General features: G+C 37.7%; 1 non-coding gene across 1 annotated transcript; it reads left to right on the top strand.

Moving 5' to 3' along the window:
- The first annotated feature begins 12,571 nt into the window (after nucleotides 1–12,571).
- Nucleotides 12,572–12,678, top strand: LOC121216988 (small nucleolar RNA R71). Its single transcript, XR_005913190.1, has one exon. It is a non-coding gene; the product is annotated as a small nucleolar RNA R71 (small nucleolar RNA).
- Nucleotides 12,679–22,248: the final 9,570 nt, after the last annotated feature.

Here is a 22,248-nt window from a genome sequence, read left to right as displayed (position 1 = left end):
TCTCTTTTCCTCCATTTCTCTTTCATTCATCGCAATATTTTACCTTTGTTTTGTCGAACTTTCACTATTTCTTTTACTACACCTTTCGCTAAACTGCACTACCGGTGATTGAGTTTTCCTCTTTTTCTCCAAATTTCTTTACCATTCCTTTATTTTGATTAATCTTATAACATCTTGCTTTAATAATTCTCTTTGATCACCCAACTCTCCAATCTCTTGGCTTTATCGATCCACCATTCATCACAAATTGATCCACTGTGTAAGTGTGGGTTATTTGATCATAAACTCCTCTTCTTGGTGATTTCCTCTCTTGGCCGAATGGTATAGTGGCCATAGTAATTATTCTTATTTAATTATTTACATATTAAGACTATCATTTATGCTTTTTGAAGGTCCAATCGATAATAATAGGAGAGATCCTTAACTTTGGATCGGAGATCATAGATTCGAGTATGCAGATCGTGGGGTAAGTGTTATGGTGAGATTTTTAGTCATCAATATATTAATAATAAATATTTTTCGACGGTTTCTAACCAATAGAGTTCATTTGTGTGTTTAGATACATCTTTTGAATTTAGATCCAAGCAGAATCAATACTAGGGGATTGTGGCATTTTGGATCTAAGAAAAAGGTATGGGTTCAATACGATTAGCGATTAGTTGTGTGCGATGTGTTTTCTTTTGTTATATTAATAATTTAATTATAATTAACTTTTAGTACATTAAGTATTCAAAGAGGAGTTGAAAAACTCATCAAAAGGTACCCAAGTAAGTGGCTCTAACTGAGTACATTTTATGAAAGGCAAGATATATGATGTGATTATTGCTATAATAATGATATATGTATTGATCTTTGTAACAACCTGGTTTTAGCTAAATCAGAACAGTGGTTTTAGAACCACAAATTTGAGGTTTTAAATTATTTTAATAATAATTTTTTTGTGTTTACAGCATGTGAAAATATATGTGTGAAAATTTCGTGAGCTAATTTTATCGTTTAATAGCTCAATTTGAGAAAAAGGACTAAATCGCGTAAAATGCAAAAGTTGCATTCTATATGTTAAAAGTGCTTAATTGCTATGGCTTATTAAATGAGAGGTCCTTATGTTGTAATTAGACCATTGATAGTGGTGATGGGCATAAATGGCCTTGAATTATGTGTTTTATAATGGTTTTAATTAAGGTTAAATTTGTAAAAAGTTAAATAACATATGATAAATAATAACAAAATAGAAAATGGTGTTCATATTTCTCTCCATAATCGATTATTGAAGAGAAAAGAAAGATTTTACACTCATTTTAGGGTTTGACACTTACAAGCTTGATTAAGTACGATTTTAGCTCGATTTTTGATGATTTTTATGTTTTTGTGATCGTTGCTTTGAGTACTAGCTAGCTCGTACCCTAATTTCTGAATTTATTGATGAATTTGTGAGTTTCCATTGATGAATGCTTGAGATTTTGAATGATTTTTGATGAATACTGAAAGCTTGATGATAGATATTAAAGTTTTGTTAAGTGATTTTTGACAAAAATGCCTAAATAGGATTAATTTGTGAAAAATGTAAAATGGGCAGTTAAATGTGTGAAATATTGATAAATATGGGCTGTTATGGAGCCTATAGATTTCAATCAAGCATGGCTTAAATTGAATTTCATGAATTTTGTGTATTTATGTAATAGGGACTAAATTGAGAAAATGTGAAATTATAGGGGTTAATGTGTAAAATGTTCAAAATTGTATGTTTTGGATGAAATTGAATGAATTGAGGAATAAAAGAGTTAATTTTGAATTCATATAGATCAAGAACGAAAGAAATCGGATTTAGATCAAGGAAAATCGAAAGTTGACAAATAGTCGATTTCTTTCGTTTATTCTAAACACGAGGTAAGTTCATATGCAAATATATGTATTTGAATTGAATTATATATATATTTTTATTATCAATGAATTGCTACGAATGTTAAACGAGTAAATACGAGCATGAATCGACGAAGTTACGACATCCAAAAGTCCTGTACGAGCCTTGGGAATACTATAAGATACGAATGTCATGACATTAGGTTATCGAGCTGTGATTACATGTACGACCATGTCTGGGACATTGGCATCGTTAATCGATTTCGTGTAAGACCTTGTCTAGGGTAGTGGCATCGATATGTGATAACATGTAAGACCATATCTGGGATATGGCATTGTACGAGCTTATGTAATTTTTGAGTATCCTTATCGATTTCGAATGGTTCAACTGGAAAACTCAAGTGAGAAACAATATGTGAATGAATTAAGTGACTCAGGTACGTATGAGATTCGTAGGAGTATTGAAAAGGATATCATTTGATGAATTCAATTATGATATTGAATATATATACACTGAGAAAGGTTTGTGAACTTGAATGTGCATTTAAATGTGCTTATTCATATCTTATCTTGCTTAATTGATGGAAATGATATTGATTCATAAGATGATTTATTTGTGTATGGCTTATGATACATGATATTCGCGACAGGTTTTAAAAATTTATAATTAATCGTTCTTGAAACTAACTATTATCACGATGAAGGCAAGTGTACCTATCAAATAGTAGTATAGCTTTAGCAAGACTGGATTGTCGAACCCAACGGAACCAAGAGTACTAGTAATTACTTTCTTTTTATTATCTAGCCTAAAAATTAAGGGGTTTGTTTATCTAAATTAATTAACTAAACTAAGGGTGCACAGAGAGAAAATTGGGGAAAGCTTTTGGGAAAACTCGATTGATTAAGACAATTCCCAAGGAAAAATCCACCTAGACTTCACTTGTTATTTGACTTTGAATCAGACGATTTATTCATTTGACTTGATCCCTAGAAATCCCTAAGTTATATTATTATCTCTCTCGAGACTAATAACGTCTAACCCTAGGTTGATTAATTGAAATCTCTTTCTAATTAACACCCTAGTGTTGCATTAACTCGATCTATCGATTCCCTTATTAGGTTTCACCCTAATCCATCAAAATCTTGTCACACTATCTCTAGGAATGCAATCAACTCCGCTTAATTACGACAAATTTACTCTTATACAGGGACTTTTGTGCCTCTGAATAAGCGTCTTAACTTGAATCAATATCCTAAAATATTAAAACAAGAATTAAGAACACATAATTAAGAACAAGTCAAATATTTATCATACAATTCAGATAATAATAACAAGATCCGTCTTAGGTTTCATTGTCCTTAGGTATTTAGGGGGTTTAGTTAATAATTATGAAAGAAAACATTTCAAAAATAATAAAGATAACAAAACATAAAGAAAACCCAAAACTCCTGAAGGAAATTGAAGGGAGATCTTCAGTCTTGACGATGAATCCGACTTCTGAGATGGATCAATCGGCTTTCCTTGAGTAATTCCTTGCCTCCTACTCTGTGTTTCCTCTAAGTGCCTCCTTAGGTGTTTAAATATGCTTTAGAATGCCTAAAAGCCCTCAAAAGTGGCCTTTTCCGAATAGGACTATACTTGGCCTCGACAAGGACATTCCCGTGTGACACGCCCATGTGCGATTAGGAGCATCGAATTCACCAAATCTAAGGAGAAATCATCTGTAATAACCCAATTTAGGGCCTAGTCGAAACAGTGGTCTCGGGACCACAAATCTGAAGTTAGAAAATTATTTTTATTATTTTCATGAGGTTATGATACGATTATATTAGTGCATGAAAAATTTGGTGAGTTAATTTTAATGTTTTCAAGCCCGATTGCGAAAAAGGACTAAATCGTATAAAAGGCAAAAGTTACTTTTTAGTACCCAATGGTGCCAAGTAGCTAGAGAATTGAAATTAAGAGTATTTAAAGGGCAATTAGACCCTTGTGCATTGGCTTGGCCGGCCATGGGGAGACAAATTGGAGAGAAGGTCAAAATTAGGTGATGGTGAGGTCATCAATTTTGACTAGTTTTATATTAAACAAAATAAAGGCCATTTCTTCTTTATTTTCTTCTCTTTCACCGATTTTTACCAGCCATAGGGGGGTTTTTGAAAGCTTAAAAATTTCAGCAACATTAAGCCTCTCAAGTAAGTGATTTTGAAAGTTTCTATTAATGATTTTTACATTTTTGGACTCCTTAAAGCATAGGCTTTCTAATGAGATGTTTATTTTGCAACATGGTGGAAAGTTTAGGGTTTTTCCATGAAAATATGTGTAATGTGTGCTGAGTTTTTATGGAATAATATGAGTCTTAGTTGTGTTATAAACAACTTTTGTGAAAGGTGATAGCATGAAAACACCTAAAAGGACTATTTTACATAAGTTGCAAAATAGGAGGTTAGTGTGTGAAATAGTGAGAATTTGGATTGCTCTAGTAGTAAAAAGAGTTTATCTAGGCTCAAAATACGAAGAAATTTGATAAAAATAGATTTTTAGGCATAGAGGTAAAATGGTCATTTTGCCAAGGCCTAGGGGAAAAAATGGTCATTTTACCAAAGTTATGAATTTATGAATGCCTAATTTTTGTGGTTAGTGACTAAATGAATGCATATTATTATTATAGATCAAGATTTGTCAAAATCAAGCCTAGATCGGGGCAAAGCCAAGCAATCCGAATAAGCCGACTAGTCAAGAACTCTTTGTAAACCGAGGTAAGTTGTATGTAAATGATACAACTACAATGTAAATACTTGTATTCATATTGTCATTGAATTGATATTGTACGAATTGTTAAGTTATAAGTTGAGAATGCCTTGTAATATTTGAGATGGTAGAAATATCCCGTTGAAACCTTAGGATATGAACTGGATATTCGTGCCAAGACATTGGGTGAGTTGTGCGCTAGTGTAAGACATGTCTGGGACATGCTTCGGCTGCATTATGAGAGCCAGTGTAAGCCCATGTCTGGGACATGGCATCAGAATAGAGATCAGTGCCAGAGTAAGACATGTCTAAAACATGCATCGGCCTCGACAGAGATAGCCAGTGTAAGACGTGTTTAGGACATGCATCGGCTAAGAGTTGTGCTAGTGTAAGACATGTCTGGGACATGCATCAGCATGCATATATGAGAGCCAGTGTAAGACCATGTTTGGGACATGGCCTCGGCAATTTATCCCATGTTGAAGGTTCATAGAATATCCATTAGTTTTCCAAACGATTCAATGGTGAAAGTTATAGTTAAATTTTGATAAAGAAAGGATGATCATGTTATGAGTGTTACAGGCACCTATATAATAAGCATGAGTAACGAGCTTAATTTAGAAAATGAGACTCGAGTAGATGATAATGAGTAAGTTAAGTTGTGTTTACCTTTGAGCTATAAACATGATGGTAAATGGTGAGATTGTTGTTATATATTTATTTATATGCAACTTACTAAGCTTTATGCTTACTCTTTTTCCTTTCTCTCTTCTTTCAATATCGTCAGGCTAGCTTAAAGATCTCATAAAGTTAGAGATATCGATCACACTATCAGCCGCAGCACTCGGTATAGTTTGATTTAATTTTTTTGAAGGTGGCATGTATAGGGCTAGACTAGGATGTTGCATTAAGAGAATTATTCATGTATTTTGGCTCAAGTCAAAAGCCCTTCACTTTGTGTCAAGCCTGGAATAATGGCTATTATTCATTTTGATGAATGCATGTAATGTTCTTTCTATGGATGAATTGGTGTTCATTGTGATGAAATTTGTGTATTGACATGATCTTGTCTAGGTTGTGCAAAATGGGTGACAAAATGGCTTGGGAAATAGCCTAGTTTGTCCACACGGGTAAGACACAAGGGCGTGTGTCTAGGCCGTATGTGACACATGGCTCACGCCCATGGGTGTGTGTTATGGTCGTGCGTCCCTTGCACTTAAAACTTTAAAGTCATTTTAGTACACGGGCAGGCCATACGAGCATGTGCCCAGGCCGTGACATAAAGTCAGTATGCATGCTAGTAGTACATAGACAAGAGACACGACCATGTGTCTTGACCATCGGAAGGACATGGTTATAGGACACGGGCATATTCTTGGGCCGTGTGGTTTTGACAGAATGTGCAAGTTTCCAGACACGGGTTTGGTACATGGGCGTGTCCCTAGCACATGGCCGTGCGTTCTATACCCACACGGGCGTGTGGAGCCTTGATGCATGAATTTTTCCAAGCTTTTCATGAGTTCTCGATTGGGTTCTAAACTACCCTGGATGAATGTTTTGGACCTTGTAAGCCTGTATGTGAGACAAATTGCTTGTGAAAAGAGAAGCTTTTAAATTGTTTGAAATTTCATGGCTCAATTTTATACAGTTGGTCGAGTTTAAGTTAGGTAGCACCACAAACCCTATCCTAGCGTCGGACATGGGCGATGGGTGTTTCATTTAGTGGTATCAGAGCATGGTTTAGTCGATTCTAGGACTAAACTAGCTAGAGTACGAGTCTAGCTATACATGCCACGTATATGCATATTGATAGTGTGACGATTATAAATTGTATTTCTCTTGCATAGTAACTGGATCCTGATAGAACCACGGCAGATGACGTGCAAAGTAATGCATTGGCTCCCGCAGAAGGGACCGCGCCAGTAGAGAGTGAGCCCGTAAGTGTGGGCCAAGGTGGAGGGGCTAAGGAAGCTTACATCTGAATGATGGATACTTGGTATACAGAGTTTGTTCGTGCGAACCCGAACACTCCACCTCCCCCACTTCCCCCGATTCATCGGTATGCTTCGATGGCTCCGCAAGGTGCGGAAGTGTTCAGAAAAGAGAAGCCTCCGGTAGACAAGATCTGAAAGCAAGGAGCCAATGAATTTCAGGCTAGTGTAGATGATGACCCAGGGAGAGCAGAGGTTTGGCTAGAAAATACCATGAGGGTATTCGATGAACTATCATGCACGCTTGAAGAGTGCATAAAGTGTGTCGTGTCACTTTTACAGACTCAACTTATCAGTGGTGGAATACTCTCGTGTCTGTTGTACCGAGAGAAAGAGTAACTTGGGAATTCTTCCAGGGAGAGTTCCGAAAGAAGTACATTAGCCAGAGGTTCATGGACCAGAAAGGAAGGAATTTCTAGAGTTGAAGCAACGTAATAAGACTATGATAGAATATGAGTATGAGTTTGTAAAACTCAGCAAATATGCGCAAGAATGCGTATCCACTAAAGATATTATGTGTAAGAGGTTTGAGGATGGCCTCAATGAAGACATTCGAGTGTTTGTGGGCATCCTAGATTTAAGAGAATTTGTTGTGCTCGTTGAGAGAGCATGTAAAGTAGAAGAGCTGGTGAAGGAGAGGAGGAAGGCAGCCATCGAGTCGCGAGATTTAAAGAGAAGACAGATGGGGAAGACGCATCAGTCCTCCTCCAAGAGGTCTAAAGAAATTAATACCCGATCGAACACTTCAGTGGGATTTTCACGGAGGAATAAGAATCAACAAAACATGACATCTAAAGCCCAAACTACTTCAGTTACAAGTGTCGATTGTGCTCGGCCAAATATGCCAGAGTGTTCGCAATGTGGAAGACGTCACTTGGGCGAATATCGGGTAAACGAGAGGGGCTATTTCAAGTGTGGGTCACTTGACCACTTTATCCGTGAATATCCTAAGATGGATGAGAGAGCGAGAAAACAATATGTGAAAGCAAGCAGTGCTCCCTTGGGGGGTAGGCCTCAAAGGAACTCCGAGAGTAGGACTAGTAGTAGAGGTGCACCGAGAGACGCCGCGATGAGGTCTAAAGGCAAAGTGCCAGTGAGGACCTATGCTATACGAGTCCGAGAAGAGGCAGAGTTTCCAGACGTGATCGTGGGTACCTTTTCTATTCACGATATAACTGTTGTCGCTTTAATTGACCTGGGATCTACCCACTCTTACATATGTATGGAACAAATACCTCATATAAGCATGCTAGTAGAGTCCACTAAGTTTGTAATAAAAGTGTCTAACCCGTTAGGCAAGCATGTATTAGTGGACCAAGTATGTAGAAATTGTCCTTTGATGATTAGAGGCCACTGTTTTCCGGCCAACTTGATGTTATTGCCGTTTAATGAGTTTGATGTAATTCTTGGGATGGATTGGTTGACCTCTCATGGCGTTGTAGTAGACTGTGGGAGAAAAGTAATTCAGTTAAGATGTGAGAATGGAAATGTTCTTCGAGTTGGGCCAGATAAGTCAGATAACTTGTCTGTAGTAATATCGTCTTTGGCAGTCGAAAGGTATTTGAGAAAAGGTTATGGAGCTTATCCAACTTTTGTGCTGAATACTCAAGTGTCCGAGTCAAAGATTGAGTCAGTATCAGTGGTTTGTGAGTTTATAGAAGTCTTTCCGGAGGAGTTACCAGGGTTACCCTTAGAGAGAGAGGCTGAGTTTGGTGTCGAGTTGGCTCCTGGTACGACACCAATCTCGATTGCACCTTATAGAATGGCCGCCACCAAGTTAAAGGAGTTGAAGGTATAGTTGCAAGAATTAACCGATAAAGGTTTTGCTAGACCGAGTTACTCACCATGGGGTGCTCCAGTGCTATTTGTGAAAAAGAGGGACGGGTTGATGAGGTTATGTATCGACTATAGACAACTTAACAAAGTAACGGTAAAGAACAAGTATCCCTTGCCAAGGATTGATGATCTCTTCGATCAACTGAGAGGAGCCACTGTATTTTCTAAAATAGATTTGAGGTCGAGTTACTATCAGTTGAGAGTCAAGGAACAAGATGTGCCGAAGACTGCTTTTCAAACGAGATATGGGCATTACAAGTTTCTTGTTATGCCTTTTGGATTGACAAATGCCCCAATGGTATTTATGGACTTGATGAACTGCATCTTCCGACTGTATTTGGATAGGTTCGTCGTCATTTTTATTGATGACATCTTGGTTTATTCACGTAACGAGAATGAGCATGCGGAGCATTTGAGAACTGTGTTGCAGATCTTGAGGGATAAAAAACTTTATGCCAAGTTTAGTAAGAGCGAGTTTTGGCTTAAAGAGGTCGGGTTTCTAGGACATATAGTGTCAGGTGATGGAATTTGAGTTGATCCGAATAAGATCTCCGCCATTGTGGAGTTGAAACCACCGAGGAATGTGACAGAGGTTTGCAGTTTTCTGGGGCTAGTGGGATGCTATAAACGATTTGTAAATGGATTCTCCATGATAGCTACACTAATAAAAAGGCTACTGTAGAAAGATGTCAAGTTTGAATGGACAGAAGAGTGCCAACAGAGCTTCGAGAAAGGCTTTGTTGACTGAAGCCCAATTTTGGTGTTACCTGAGTCGGGCAAGGAATTTGTAGTTTTTAGTGACGTGTCCCTAAATGATTTAGGGTGTGTACTAATGCAAGAAGGAAAGGTTATAGCCTATGTCTCGAGACAGCTAAAACCTCATGAGAGGAATTATCTGACCCATGATTTAGAGCTAGCAGCTGTGGTGTTTGCACTGAAGATTTGGCGACACCAATTGTATAGTGAGAGATGCTGAGTATTAACTGATCACAAGAGTCTAAAGTATTTAATGACTCAGAAAGAGTTGAATTTGAGGCAACTAGGATGGTTAGAGCTAATAAAATATTATGAGTTGATCATCGACTACCATCTAGGAAAGGCGAACGTAGTCGTCGACACTTTGAATAGAAAGTCGTTGTTTGCTTTGAGAGCTTTGAATGCTCATTTGACCATATCTAATGATGGTTCGATCCTAGCAGAGCTAAGAGTTAGGCTGACTTTTCTTCATGAGATCCGAGAAGCTCGAAAAAGTGATGAGAAGTTGCAAGCTGAGAAAAGTCAGTGTAAGTCAAGTGTTGAATCAGATTTTCAAACTGGTACCGACAGAATAAAACAGTCAAATATAACAAGAAAAATCAAATTAGTAAACGGAATGAAGAGAAAAGAATGACCAAATGAAAGAGCTTGGTAGAGAGAGGAGCTTGGGTCATCGATGGTGATTTTGTGGTCGGTGCACGGGCGTGGCAGGAAGGCGTGGGTAGGAGTTGCGGCGGCTAGGGTTAGGGATTTTGGGGAAGGGGATGATGAATAGTGAAGGGTTTATACAGATTTTGGGGCACACGGCCTTGGGGCACGCCAGTGTGCCTTTTATTTCATCACTTGTCTATCGTGATTTTCAAATTTTGGCACGTCTAAAATTCGTCCCACGCTTGTGCCCGTGTCCTTTGGGCGTGTCGGCTCACATGGCATTGTCCTAATTCGTTCGCTTTTCCCACGCTTATGTGTATAGGAGCATGCCGATGTTGTTTGATCAGTCTTGAGCACGGGTGGTGGGCACGGGCGTGTCGCACGCTCGTGCTAAATTCTTAGTTTCAACCATGGTTTCTAGACACGGGCGTGTCGTATGCCCGTGTTGTTTTGACAGACTCACCCACGGCCCGTCGGACGGCCGTGGCAACTTATCGCATCTCGTGTTGGGGAAAAATTTTCCCCTGTTTTCACACAGCCAAATTGTACGGCCATGTCTCTGCCCGTGGTGTGAGTACGGCATAAGGCACGCTCGTGTGCCTGGCCGTGTGGATTAGCAAACCTATGTTTGAAGGACTTAGGTAGTGATTAGATGTTAAAAACTAAAATTCTGAAGAAATCAATACTGTTAGTGCTTGGGTTACCTCCCGAGAAGCGCTGATTTAGAGTGTAAGCTTGAGTTATCTCCCTTTTGCATGGTCATGGTGGTGCGAGGAGTTTACACTCCTCATCCCTACTATCAATTTTATCAAAATATGGTTTTAGATGAGTATTATTTACCTTGAACGTACCATATTTGGGATGAATTACCTCGACTGTTCCGTATGGAAAAATATTGAGTACCGTGAGAGGAATTTCTCCATTAGATTCAGAAGTGGCAATACAAGGATCTGCTGCATCCAGTAGTACTTTGTCACCAACCTTAATTGATTTGGTGGAATATTGAGCTCGTCATGGCATGGTTTTGGTTTTGGTTTATCATGTGTCCTTGGTTTATGTGTTAGCCATTCATCTAGTTCCTTGATTTGTAGCCTTCGTTCTTCATAGATGGGTTCTTTGTTGTTACTTGAACAAGGCTCATGTGTGATCTTCCAACGTGTTTCCTGTAAAGAAGGTTACACCACATGGTCAGTATTAGTAGCATGATTTATACAATCACCCTCGATTTTTGAGGTGTTACTCAAATTATGAGCTTGAAGAGTGATTGTGTCATCGCCCACACGAAGTGTGAGTTCACCTATACGAACATCAATTATCGTTCTAGCAATTGCTAAAAAGGTCATCCCTAAAATTAAAGGCACGTTACTATCCTCCTCCATGTCTAGAACAACGAAATCAACCGGGAATATAAATTTGTCAATTTTAACGAGTACATCTTCAATAATACCCCTAGGAAATCTGATTGTTTAATCTGCTAATTGAATGCTCATCCTAGTTTGTTTGGGTTTCCCAAGACCTAGTTGCTTAAACATTTTGTAAATACTAGCCCCTAAATCGGCCAAGGCATTGTTAAAATCTAAGCTACCAATTAAGTAGGGGATCGTAAAACTCCCTGGATCTTTCAATTTGTTGGCCAACTTATTTTGTAGAATGGCTGAGCAAACTGCATTCATCTCCACATGCGACGCCTCGTCTAACTTCCGCTTATTTGCTAAAAGCTCATTTAAAAATTTGACTGCGTTCGGCATCTGCGAAAGAGCCTCAATAAACGGTAAGTTAATATGTAATTTCTTTAAAAGTTTAAAGAATTTACCGAATTGTTCGTCTGAATGGTCTTTCCTTGTCGCATTGGGGTATGGTACACGTGGTTTCTACTCTTTACTTTCCCATTTTTGGTCATTGTGGTCCACCTCACCTTTACCTTTACTTACCATAGTTTCATGCCTTGGTTCTAGTTCAGGTGCAACTAACCCTTCCTCATCTTGAATGGTAATCATATTGAGCTGCTCTCTTGGGTTAGATTCAGTGTTACTCGGTGGGCTACCTTGTGGTCATTCAGATATCAATTTAGCGAGCAGGCCTATCTGAGTTTCGAGCTCTTGGATTGACGCTTGTTGATTCTTAAGTGCTGTCTCAGTATTCTGAAAACAAGTTTCTGACACCGAGATGAATTTTGTTAGCATCTCTTCAAGGTTAGACTTTTCTCTTGTTGGTAAGGTGGTTGTTGGAAGCCGGGAGGTGGTGGTGTTCTTTGATTTCCTTGGCCTCCCCATGAGAAATTTGGGTTGTTCCTCCATCCTGCATTGTAAGTGTTGCTATAGGGATATTTTGAGGTCGAGGATTATTACCCATATAATTTAATTGCTCGTTTTCCATGTTGTGGCCATAAGGTGGGTATTCTGAATTGCTCGTTCCTCCTTCACTTGCATTGCATTGCATTACTGGGTGAACCTGTGAAGAACAAAGAAAACCGTCAATTTTTCTATTCAAAAGTTCTACCTGATTAGAGAGCATGGTGACCTAATCGACGTTAAAAATGCTAGCTGCTTTTGTTGGATTTGTCCTTATGACTTGCCACTGATAATTATTTAGTGGCATCTCTTCTATAAAATCATAAGCATCCTCTGTTGTCTTATTATTGATAGTCCCACCAGCGGCTGTGTCGACCATCTGTCTAGTTGAAGGATTCAGGCCATTGTGAAAAGTTTGAACCTGTAGCCAGAGTGGTAACCCATGGTGGGGGCACCTTTTCAATAGGTCCTTGTATCTCTCCCATGCATCATATAGTGTTTCTAAATCCATATGCATAAAAGAAGAGATATCATTCCTTAATTTAGTCGTTTTAGCCGGCGGAAAATATTTTAGTAAAAACTCTTCGGTCATTTGTTCCCAAGTTGTGATTGACCCTCATGGTAACGAGTTCAACCACTGTTTAGCCTTATTTCTTAATGAAAAGGGAAATAACCGAAGGCGTATGGCATTATCAGAAATTCCATTGATTTTAAATGTTTCGCAAAACTCCAAGAAATTTGCCAAGTGGGTGTTTGGATCCTCATCCTGCAAACCATCAAACTGAACAAATGCTGTATTATTTGAATCGTGTTAGGTTTCAGTTCAAAATTATTTACAACAATAGCAGGCATAACTATACTTGACTTAGTTCCTACTAAATTCGGTTTAGCATAATCATACATAGTGCACGGAGCAGGATTCTGATTTACTGGATCAGCAACAATCGCAGGAGGTAGCGAATTTTCCTGATTTTCAGCCATCTCCTTTGTTGTGGTTTGAATATCGTCCTCTTGCTCTTCCTCTGTGTATCTTAAGCTTCGCCGTTTTTCTTTTCGGTTTCTGTGAGCTGTGCGATCGATCTCACTATAAAAAAGTAATGGTCCTGACAGGTTTCTTCTGGTTATAAACTAGAAAAACCTGTCAGGAGCGAATAAAAGAGAAAATTAGAAAATAAAATAAAAATTTAAATTGCAAATAGAGCAAAATGGCTAAAGTAATAAAAAATTAGTGTTCCTAATATCTTAATATTCACGATAGGTTTTAAAAATTTATAATTAATCGCTCTTGAAACTAACTATTATCACGATGAAGGTAAGTGTACCTATCGAACAGTAGTATAGCTTTAGCATGACCGGATTGTTGAACCCAAAGGAACCAAGAGTACTAGTAATTACTTCGTTTTTATTATCTAGCCTAAAAATTAAAGGGTTTGTTTATCTAAATTAATTAACTAAACTAAGGGTGCACAGAGAGAAAATTGGGGAAAAGCTTTTGGGAAAATTCGATTGATTAAGACAATACCCAAGGAAAAATCCACCTAGACTTCACTTGTTATTTGACTCTGAATCAGATGATTTATTCATTTGACTTGATCCGTAGAAATCCCTAAGTTATATTATTATCTTTCTCAAGACTAATAACGTCTAACCCTAGGTTGATTAATTGAAATCTCTTTCTAATTAACACCCTAGTGTTGTATTAACTCGATCTATGGATTCCCTTATTAGGTTTCACCCTAATCTGGCAAAATCTTGTCACCCTATCTCTAGGTGTGCAATCAACTTCGCTTAATTACGATAAATTTACTCTTAGACAGGGACTTTTGCTCCTCTGAATAAGTGCATTAACTTAAATCAATATCCTGGAATATTACAACAAGAATTAAGAACACATAATTAAGAACAAGTCAAATATTTATCATAGAATTCAGATAATAATAACAAGATCCGTCTTAGGTTTCATTGTCCTTAGGTATTTAGGGGGTTTAGCTCATAATTATGAAAGAAAACATCTCAGAAAGAATAAAGATAACAAAACATAAAGAAAACCCAAAACTCCTGAAGGAAATTGAAGGGAGATCTTCAGTCTTGATGATGAATCCGGCTTCTGAGATGGATCAATCTACTTTCCTTGAGTAATTCCTTGCCTCCTACTCTGTGTTTCCTCTAAGTGCCTCATCAGGTGCTTAAATAGGCTATAGAATGCCTAAAAGCCCTCAAAAGTGGCCTTTTCCGAATAGGACTATACTTGGGCTCGACAGGGACACGCCCGTGTGTGATTGCTTCAGACCATGGTCAAGACTGTTAAAAAGGCACGGACGTGTGGTCTACCCGTGTGAGCCATGCTTCGATTCTACCAAATGGACATGACCGTGTAGCCTACCCGTGTGAGGAAGTCCAGCCCGTGTTGATTCCCATATTGGCCCGTTTTCTCTATTTTTGGCCTGTTTCTCGCTCTTTTTGCCCTCCTATGCTCACCTAAGCATAAAACATGAAATTAAAGGATTAGGACCATCTAATTCTCCAAATATAAGGAGAAATCATCCATAAATGTGCTAAGCATGGGATAAAAATATGTATAAATTATGGTTTATCAGCTTACTAAGCTTTTAAAGATTACTGTGTTTATTTTTCACTGTTTTATAGTTTATTGAAGCTAACTCGAACTTAGGGATTGTCGGGAAACATCATCACACTATCGATCATCTCATTGGTACTTTTGGAGCTTTGTATATATGGTATATGGCATGTATAGGCTATTGTCATCTTGGTCTGTTTGCCATAGTTGTGGATATAGCTAAATGGTTGTTCATTTGGTTAGTTGTTAATGCTTGAAAGATGATATGTTGTGGCTTGATTATAAGATATTGTGTTGGAATGTTTTGTGATATTAAAATAGGTGATAAAATGTTGAGAAAATGCATAAAGAAGATAAATGCAATAGTTAGTTTTGACATAATGTTTCAATATGATTTTGGTCATGGTTTTGAGTATTAAAATGGTTGTGAATAAGATGGCATGTTTTGTGTATTAAATGGCATGTCTTGGTTGCCTTTGAATGTATATAAATGATGCAAGTTGTTGTGGTTGAGGTGTTCATGATAAAAGGGTGGCAAATTGGCTTTTCAAATTGCCTATTTTTTCCACACGGGCAGAGACACAAGTGTGTGTCTTAGCCGTGTGCGGCACTGTGACAACCCAAATTAGACCCTGGTCGGAATGTGGTTTCGAGACCACATTACTGAGCCAAAAATTTATTTTTGTGTTTTAATTACATAAATTTTTGTGTGACAGCGAATATATGAGAAATTAAATGCTTAATATTAGCTTTAGGATTGTGAATTAATTCGAAAAGGACCTAGTTGACGAAGTTAGAAAAGATGATAGATGAATTATAAGGAGTAATTAATAATAGGGAGAGGAAGCATGGCTTTGCATGTCAAATTACCCATAAAATACATGGTGGCCGGCCAAGGAGTGATGATGCTCCACTCATTCTAATTTAATATGTTTTTTTTGGTTAACAAATGATGGGAATAATAATAGGAAAGTGAACAAAAAAAAGGGGTGTTCATACTTGCCATCTCCTAGCCGAAAAACCAAGAAAAAGAAAGGGAGAAAAATTTTGAAGAAGTTCGGCCATTGCTTGTATCTAGGAGGAGTGTTTGATGTTGTGGCATGAAAATGAGGGAGTTTGAATGCTTAATAAGGAGGGAAAAAGGAGTGTTCATGTTTTCTTTCTTTTGCAATTGTCGTAACTAGAGGAAGAAGAGGAAGCAAGATTCGGCCAAGGTGGTCCTTTAGATCAAGGTATGTTCAATGATATTTTTGGAAGTTTACACAACCTTTGGGTGATGAGTCTAAATTCTATCTATCCCATGGTTGGATTTGGGGTTGTTGGAGAGTTAGGATTCGGCTAAGGAGCTTAAAAAATTTTAGTTGATACCTTGATGCTATTAGCATGCTAGTTATATGGATGTGTTAAGTTGCTTGTTATGTTAGCATGAAAGTTGAAATTGTTAAGCTATTTTGTTGGAGGTGCCGAATTTAGGACTAAGAAGAGAATGAGTATTCGGCTAACATAGTGGAAAGGTGGGTGTTGCCGATTGCTAGATTTAGACTATGGGAGTGGCTATAATGGGCATTAAGATGTGGAACTTAAGAAATGTAGTTATATGTGGATTTACATGATGTTACAAATAGATGTGAAAATATGCTAGATTAGGAAAATTCGATCAAGTGTTCATGAGATGAAATTAGGTGTTTAAATGATGTTATAGTTGACATTGTACATATATACATACATTCGGCCATCTAATTGAGTATGAAGGTGGTGTTAAATCTAATTGTGATGCCCATTCCGAAGTATATATACATATATATAGACATAACTATGCCCATTCGTGATGTTACCTTTAATTATGTGTATAATCGACTAAATGGGTAATTAGTGAGGATGGTTGCCGAATATACAAACATACATATGCATGTGTAATTGAATTATGAATGTTTAGCAAGATGGTTAAACTAGTTGATTTATTGATTAAGCTCAAGGAGTTAAAGGAGGAGAATCAAGCAAAGGCAAAGAAAAGATCATCGAGTAGCCGAGTTGGAACCGTCTTACCCAACACAAAGTAAGTCATTAAGCATATAGTTTGTATTAATTTAAATGGTCATAACGTCTATGTAATGATGCTGAATGGAATGATAAATATATATATACATGTATGCATGTGGTGATGAAAGTGTTGAATGAAAAGAAAAGAGGTGAGATATATTGAGTCGTTAATCTCGGCACTAAGTGTGCGGGTATAAACATTTATGATCATGAGATTAGCACTAAGTGTGCGGGTTTAAATTGTACAGCACTAAGTGTGCGAGTTTGATTATATAGCACTAAGTGTGCGAGTTTGATTATATAGCACTAAGTGTGCAAGTTTGATTATGTAGCACTAAGTGTGCGAGTTGATTATATAGCACTGAGTGTGCGGACTTAATATATACTTTTGAATCACTATGGACACTAAGTGTGCGACATTATTAAGTTGATCACGGACAGCGGATCGGGTAAGTACCTTGAGTTCATGGCTAATAGGTGCTATGTTTATATTTGGAGTTGAGCTTGGTAAGTTTGAACCTATGTGACAATTATAACTGAAGTCACGTACATAAGATTTATCGTGGAATAGGTGAAAGGTCGTTTAGTTGTATGATTGTAACGAAAATACAATGATGTATGAAAATGCCTCAAATATCCTATTGATTAGTATATGGAATGTGAATGCATGACTTGGTATGAGATTGAACCGATAGGTCTAAGGAACTATGGTATGGTTCGGTATGGATGGAGTAACTAGCCTCGTTCCATTTTGTTTCCTCTTGTGATAATGTTATTAATGGATGGTAGTGCATTGCTTATGACTTACTGAGTTATATACTCACTCGGTGTTTCCTTGTCACCTATTTTAGGTTTCTTGGACTCGTCTCTTTTTGCGTGATCGGGCCGTCATCGAAGTCATCACACCGGCTAGCAACTTTTGGTATCTTCTTTTTAGTCGGTCTAGGAGAACATTTCGGCATGTATAGGCTAATATGTTTTGTTGAAATTTGGTATGTAAATTTTTAGCCATGCGAAAATGGCATAAATGTTCGGATGGGTTTGGTTCTATAATGTTAGGTCGTAAGTCTTGGAAATTCGATTATTATGCCATATGTCATGGTTGATTATTTTTGGTGTCAAAATTCATGATATGGCAATAGTGTAGTAGGGAGATGTTTGACAATGATTAGCCCTTGGCATGGCTAGTCATGATCATGATTTGTGATATGTATGATGAATTACTAGTTAGATCAAGGAGATATCACGAAATAGGCATAGTTGCTTTAGTAACAGATGCTGGCAGCAGCAGTGACGTGAGATTGGAAAATCACTAAAAATAGTAGGAGTGGAATTAATTAATGAATAAATTATGTAATCGAAGCTCGATGAGTCTATTTTCATATAGAAGAAACGAAACAACTATATGAGCTGTATGTTAGGAGATAATTAAACTCTTGTGAAACAGGTCCAGAGCGATTTCTGGATTTCTCTGTTCCGACTTTATAAATTCATTATAAATTAACCAGAGGTAATTAGAAGTCATGCCATATGTACATGGATTCCCCTTCGAGTCTAGTTTCTATAGAAACAAACGACATCAGTAATGAAGCCCTGTACAGGGAGATATCCAAGTCGTAATACGCGAAGGTCAGTGTAGTCGATCCCTGTAATATGGGAGACTTTGACTAATAAACTGTACTAATTGGCCCAACCAAAAATTCTATAAAAAAATATGTAGATGGACATATGAGTCTAGTTTCAGGGAAAATTTACGGAACTGGATTTCGAGTTTCAGAACTCAAGATATGATTTTTAAAGTGACTAGTACGCAGATTGGCAGCTTGTCTGGGAAATTTTTTTTTAAGTGGTTTGAAGTCTGTTAGCACCTCGTGTTCGACTCCGGCGACGGCCTCGGGTTCGGGGTGTTACAGACACACTATTATGCAGCACAGGCCGTGTGTCCCATGGGAAATAATTACGAACTCAAGTCAGTCTTGAGCATGGCCTAGACACATGGGCGTGTCTAGTGGCCGTCCGAATCACACAGCCTTGGCACATGGGCGTGTGTGGCCATTTCGAATGGTCAGCCTTATGACCTAAGTCAGTAGGTCCTCCAGTTTTCCCATGGCCATGGCACACGGGCGTGTCTCCAGCCGTGTAGTACAAGTCATATGTATGCCCTGTTTTCACACGGCCTAAGACACAGGCGTGTCTAATAGCTGTGTGAGGCACACAGTCTATTCACACAAGCGTGTGACCCTGAAATCAAAGAAAATTTTATAAGTTTCTTAAAGTTTACATATGTTATCGGTTAGTCTTGAACCTCTTCTAAGCATGTTTTAAGGTCTCGTAGAACCTTATAAGGGACAATGTGAATGATTTGAATGAGTTTTATATATGAATGCATAAATAAATACGTTACTTATGTGAATGATGTGTATTGATCGGTAATGCCTCATAACCCTATTTCGACGATCGATACGAGTTAGGGGCATTACATTTAATTGGTATCAGAGCTATGGTTTAGTCGATTTTAGGACTAACGTAGCAAGTGAAAGTCTGGCTATACATCCATATATATAAACTGCGATAGTGTGATGATTCCTGATAGCTTAAAATGTGTTTTTCGTATAGAAAATGGATCCGAGCAAACATTAGCTGACGATGTTGAAAGTAATACGCCCGTTCCTGCTCAAGGGGTAGCACTGGTCGATTCTAGGTCTATGTCAAGTAGTAAAGGGGAAGAAGCTAAGCAAGCCTTCTTCCAAATGATGAGTGAGTGGTTTACGGAGTTCATTCGAATGAATCCGATTGCTCAACAATCTCCACCCCCACCTGTTCCTCAACAAGTCCTAGTTGTTCAACAAGTGATAGATCCGATTCGGTTTAGTAAGCCTCTAGTGGATAAAATACGTAAACACGGGGCCGAAGAGTTTCAGGCTACAGTTGAGGATGATGCTGAGAGAGCTGAGTTCTGGCTCGAGAATACAACCAGAGTATTTGATGAATTGTCCTGTACTCCAGATGAATGTATCAAGTGTGTATATATTTGCTTAGAGATAGTGCATATCATTGGTGGAAAATGTTGACATCAGTAGTTCCTAGAGAACGAGTTACTTGGGAGTTTTTCCAATCTAAGTTTTGAAAGAAATACATATGCCAAAGATTTCTCGATCAGAATAATAAAGAGTTTCTAGAATTGAAACAAGGACAAATGACTGTCACTGAATATGAAAGAGAGTTCATACGTTTAATCAAGTATGCTGGGGAATATGTCTCCATTGAAGAGATCATGTGTAAAAGATTTTTTGACGAGCTGAATGAAGATATAAAACTTCTAGTTGGGATTCTATAAATCAGAGAATTTGCTGTGTTAGTTGAAAGGGCTTGTAAAGCCGAAAATTTCAGTAAAGAAAAGAGAAAAGCTGATTTTGAAGCAAGAGATTCAAGAATGAGATCATTAGTAAATCTTATCAGTCTACATTGAATAAATTCTAGGATTTGTTTAATCATTCCAGTGCATCTATGGGGCATTCAAAAAGAGATCAAGTGAGACAACAGTTGAGCTTCAAAGCTCTAGCTACTTCGATAGCTAGTGTTTGCAGTGTGAGACGTAACTGACTTGAATGCAAACATTATGGTAAAAGGCATCCTAGTGATTGTAGATTGAATAATTGGGCTTGTTTTAAATATGGATCATTGGATCATTTTATCTGTGATTGTCCTGAGTTGGCTAAGCAAGATACAGTACAGAATACGAGGCCAAGTAACACTGCAGCTAGAGGTAGACCACCTAGAAACACTGGAAATGTGAATGGTAGTCAAAAAGTAACTAAAAACTCTGCTGTGAGGTCAGAGGCGAAGGCACCTGTATAAGCCTATGCTATTCACGCTCACGAAGAAGCATCATCTTCAGATGTCATTACTGGTACTTTTACTCTTTATGTTACTAAAGTTATTACATTGATAGATCCAGGATCAACTCATTCGTATATATGTGTGAATTTAGTATCCAGTAAGACTTTATCTGTAGAGTCAACTAAATTTGTAATTAGAGTAATGAACCCCTTAGGCAAGTGTGTGTTGGTTGATAAAGTGCACAAAAACTATCCATTGATGATTCGAGATAATTGCTTTCCAACTGATTTGATGTTGTTTCCATTTGATGAATTTGATATAATTCTGGGAATGGATTGGTTAATGATGCATGATGCTGTTATGAATTGGAAATGAAATATGATTGATTTGAGATGTCAGAATAATGAAATTATCCGGATTGAGTCAGATGATCTGAATGGTTTGCCAGCAGTGATTTCATTGATGTTAGCTTAGAAATATGTAAGAAAGGGTTGTGAAGCTTATTTTGTGTATGTGCTTGACATAAAAGTGACTGAAAAGAAGATTGAATCAGTACCAGTTGTGTGTGAGTATTCAGACGTGTTACCTGACGAGTTACCAAGTTTACCACCAATTCGAGAGGTTGAGTTTAGTATTGACTTAATGCTGGGAACAACTCCTATATTGATAGCTTCGTACAGAATGGATCTGACAGAGTTAATAGAATTGAAATCTCAATTGAAAGAATTAACCGATAGAGGATTTGTACGACCGAGTCTTTCGCCATGGGGTGCTCCCGTATTGTTTGTGAAAAAGAAAGATGAGATGATGAGAATGTGTATAGACTACCGATAGCTTAACAAAGTGACAATCGAGAATAAATATCCTCTATCCAGAATAGATGATTTGTTTGATCAGTTAAAAGGGGCTACAGTGTTTTCAAAGATAGATTTGAGATCAGGTTATTACCAGTTGTGAGTTAGAGATTCTGATATGTCGAAGACTGCATTCAGAACGAGGTATGCTCATTACGAATTTTTAGTTTTGCCTTTTGGACTAACGAATGCACCTACTGTCTTTATGGATTTAATGAATCGAATTTTCAGACCATACCTAGATCGATTTGTTGTTGTGTTCATAGATGATATTTTGATATATTCATGAGATGAAACTAAGCATGCTGAGCATTTGAAAATTGTATTGCAGACTCTGCATGATAAGCAATTATATACAAAGTTTAGTAAATATGAATTCTGGTTGCGTGAGGTTGGTTTTCTAGGGCATATTGTGTCAGCATCTGGTATTCAAGTCAATCTGAGCAAGATTTCTGTAATAATGGATTGGAAGCCTCCGAGGAATGATCTGAAGTCTGTAGTTTTCCAAGACTAGCTGGCTATTACCGACGGTTTGTAAAAGGCTTTTCAATGATTGCAACTCTGTTGACAAAATTGCTTCAGAAAGATGTAAAGTTTGAATGCCCTGAGAAATGTCAAAAAAGTTTTGATTAGTTGAAAACTCTTTTGACTGAAGCTCTAGTGTTAGTACAGCCAGAATCGGGTAAAGAATATGTTATCTATAGTGATGCATCGTTGAATGGTGTGGGTTGTGTTTTGATGCAGGAAGGCAAAGCCATAGCTTATGCTTCGAGACAGTTGAAATCGCATGAAAAGAATTACC

This window comes from Gossypium hirsutum, chromosome A02, assembly GCF_007990345.1.
Source record: "Gossypium hirsutum isolate 1008001.06 chromosome A02, Gossypium_hirsutum_v2.1, whole genome shotgun sequence".
Classification (NCBI taxonomy): domain Eukaryota; kingdom Viridiplantae; phylum Streptophyta; class Magnoliopsida; order Malvales; family Malvaceae; genus Gossypium; species Gossypium hirsutum.
The sequence above is the reverse complement of the archived record's forward strand: the minus strand, read 5'-3'. Positions and strand labels throughout refer to the sequence as shown.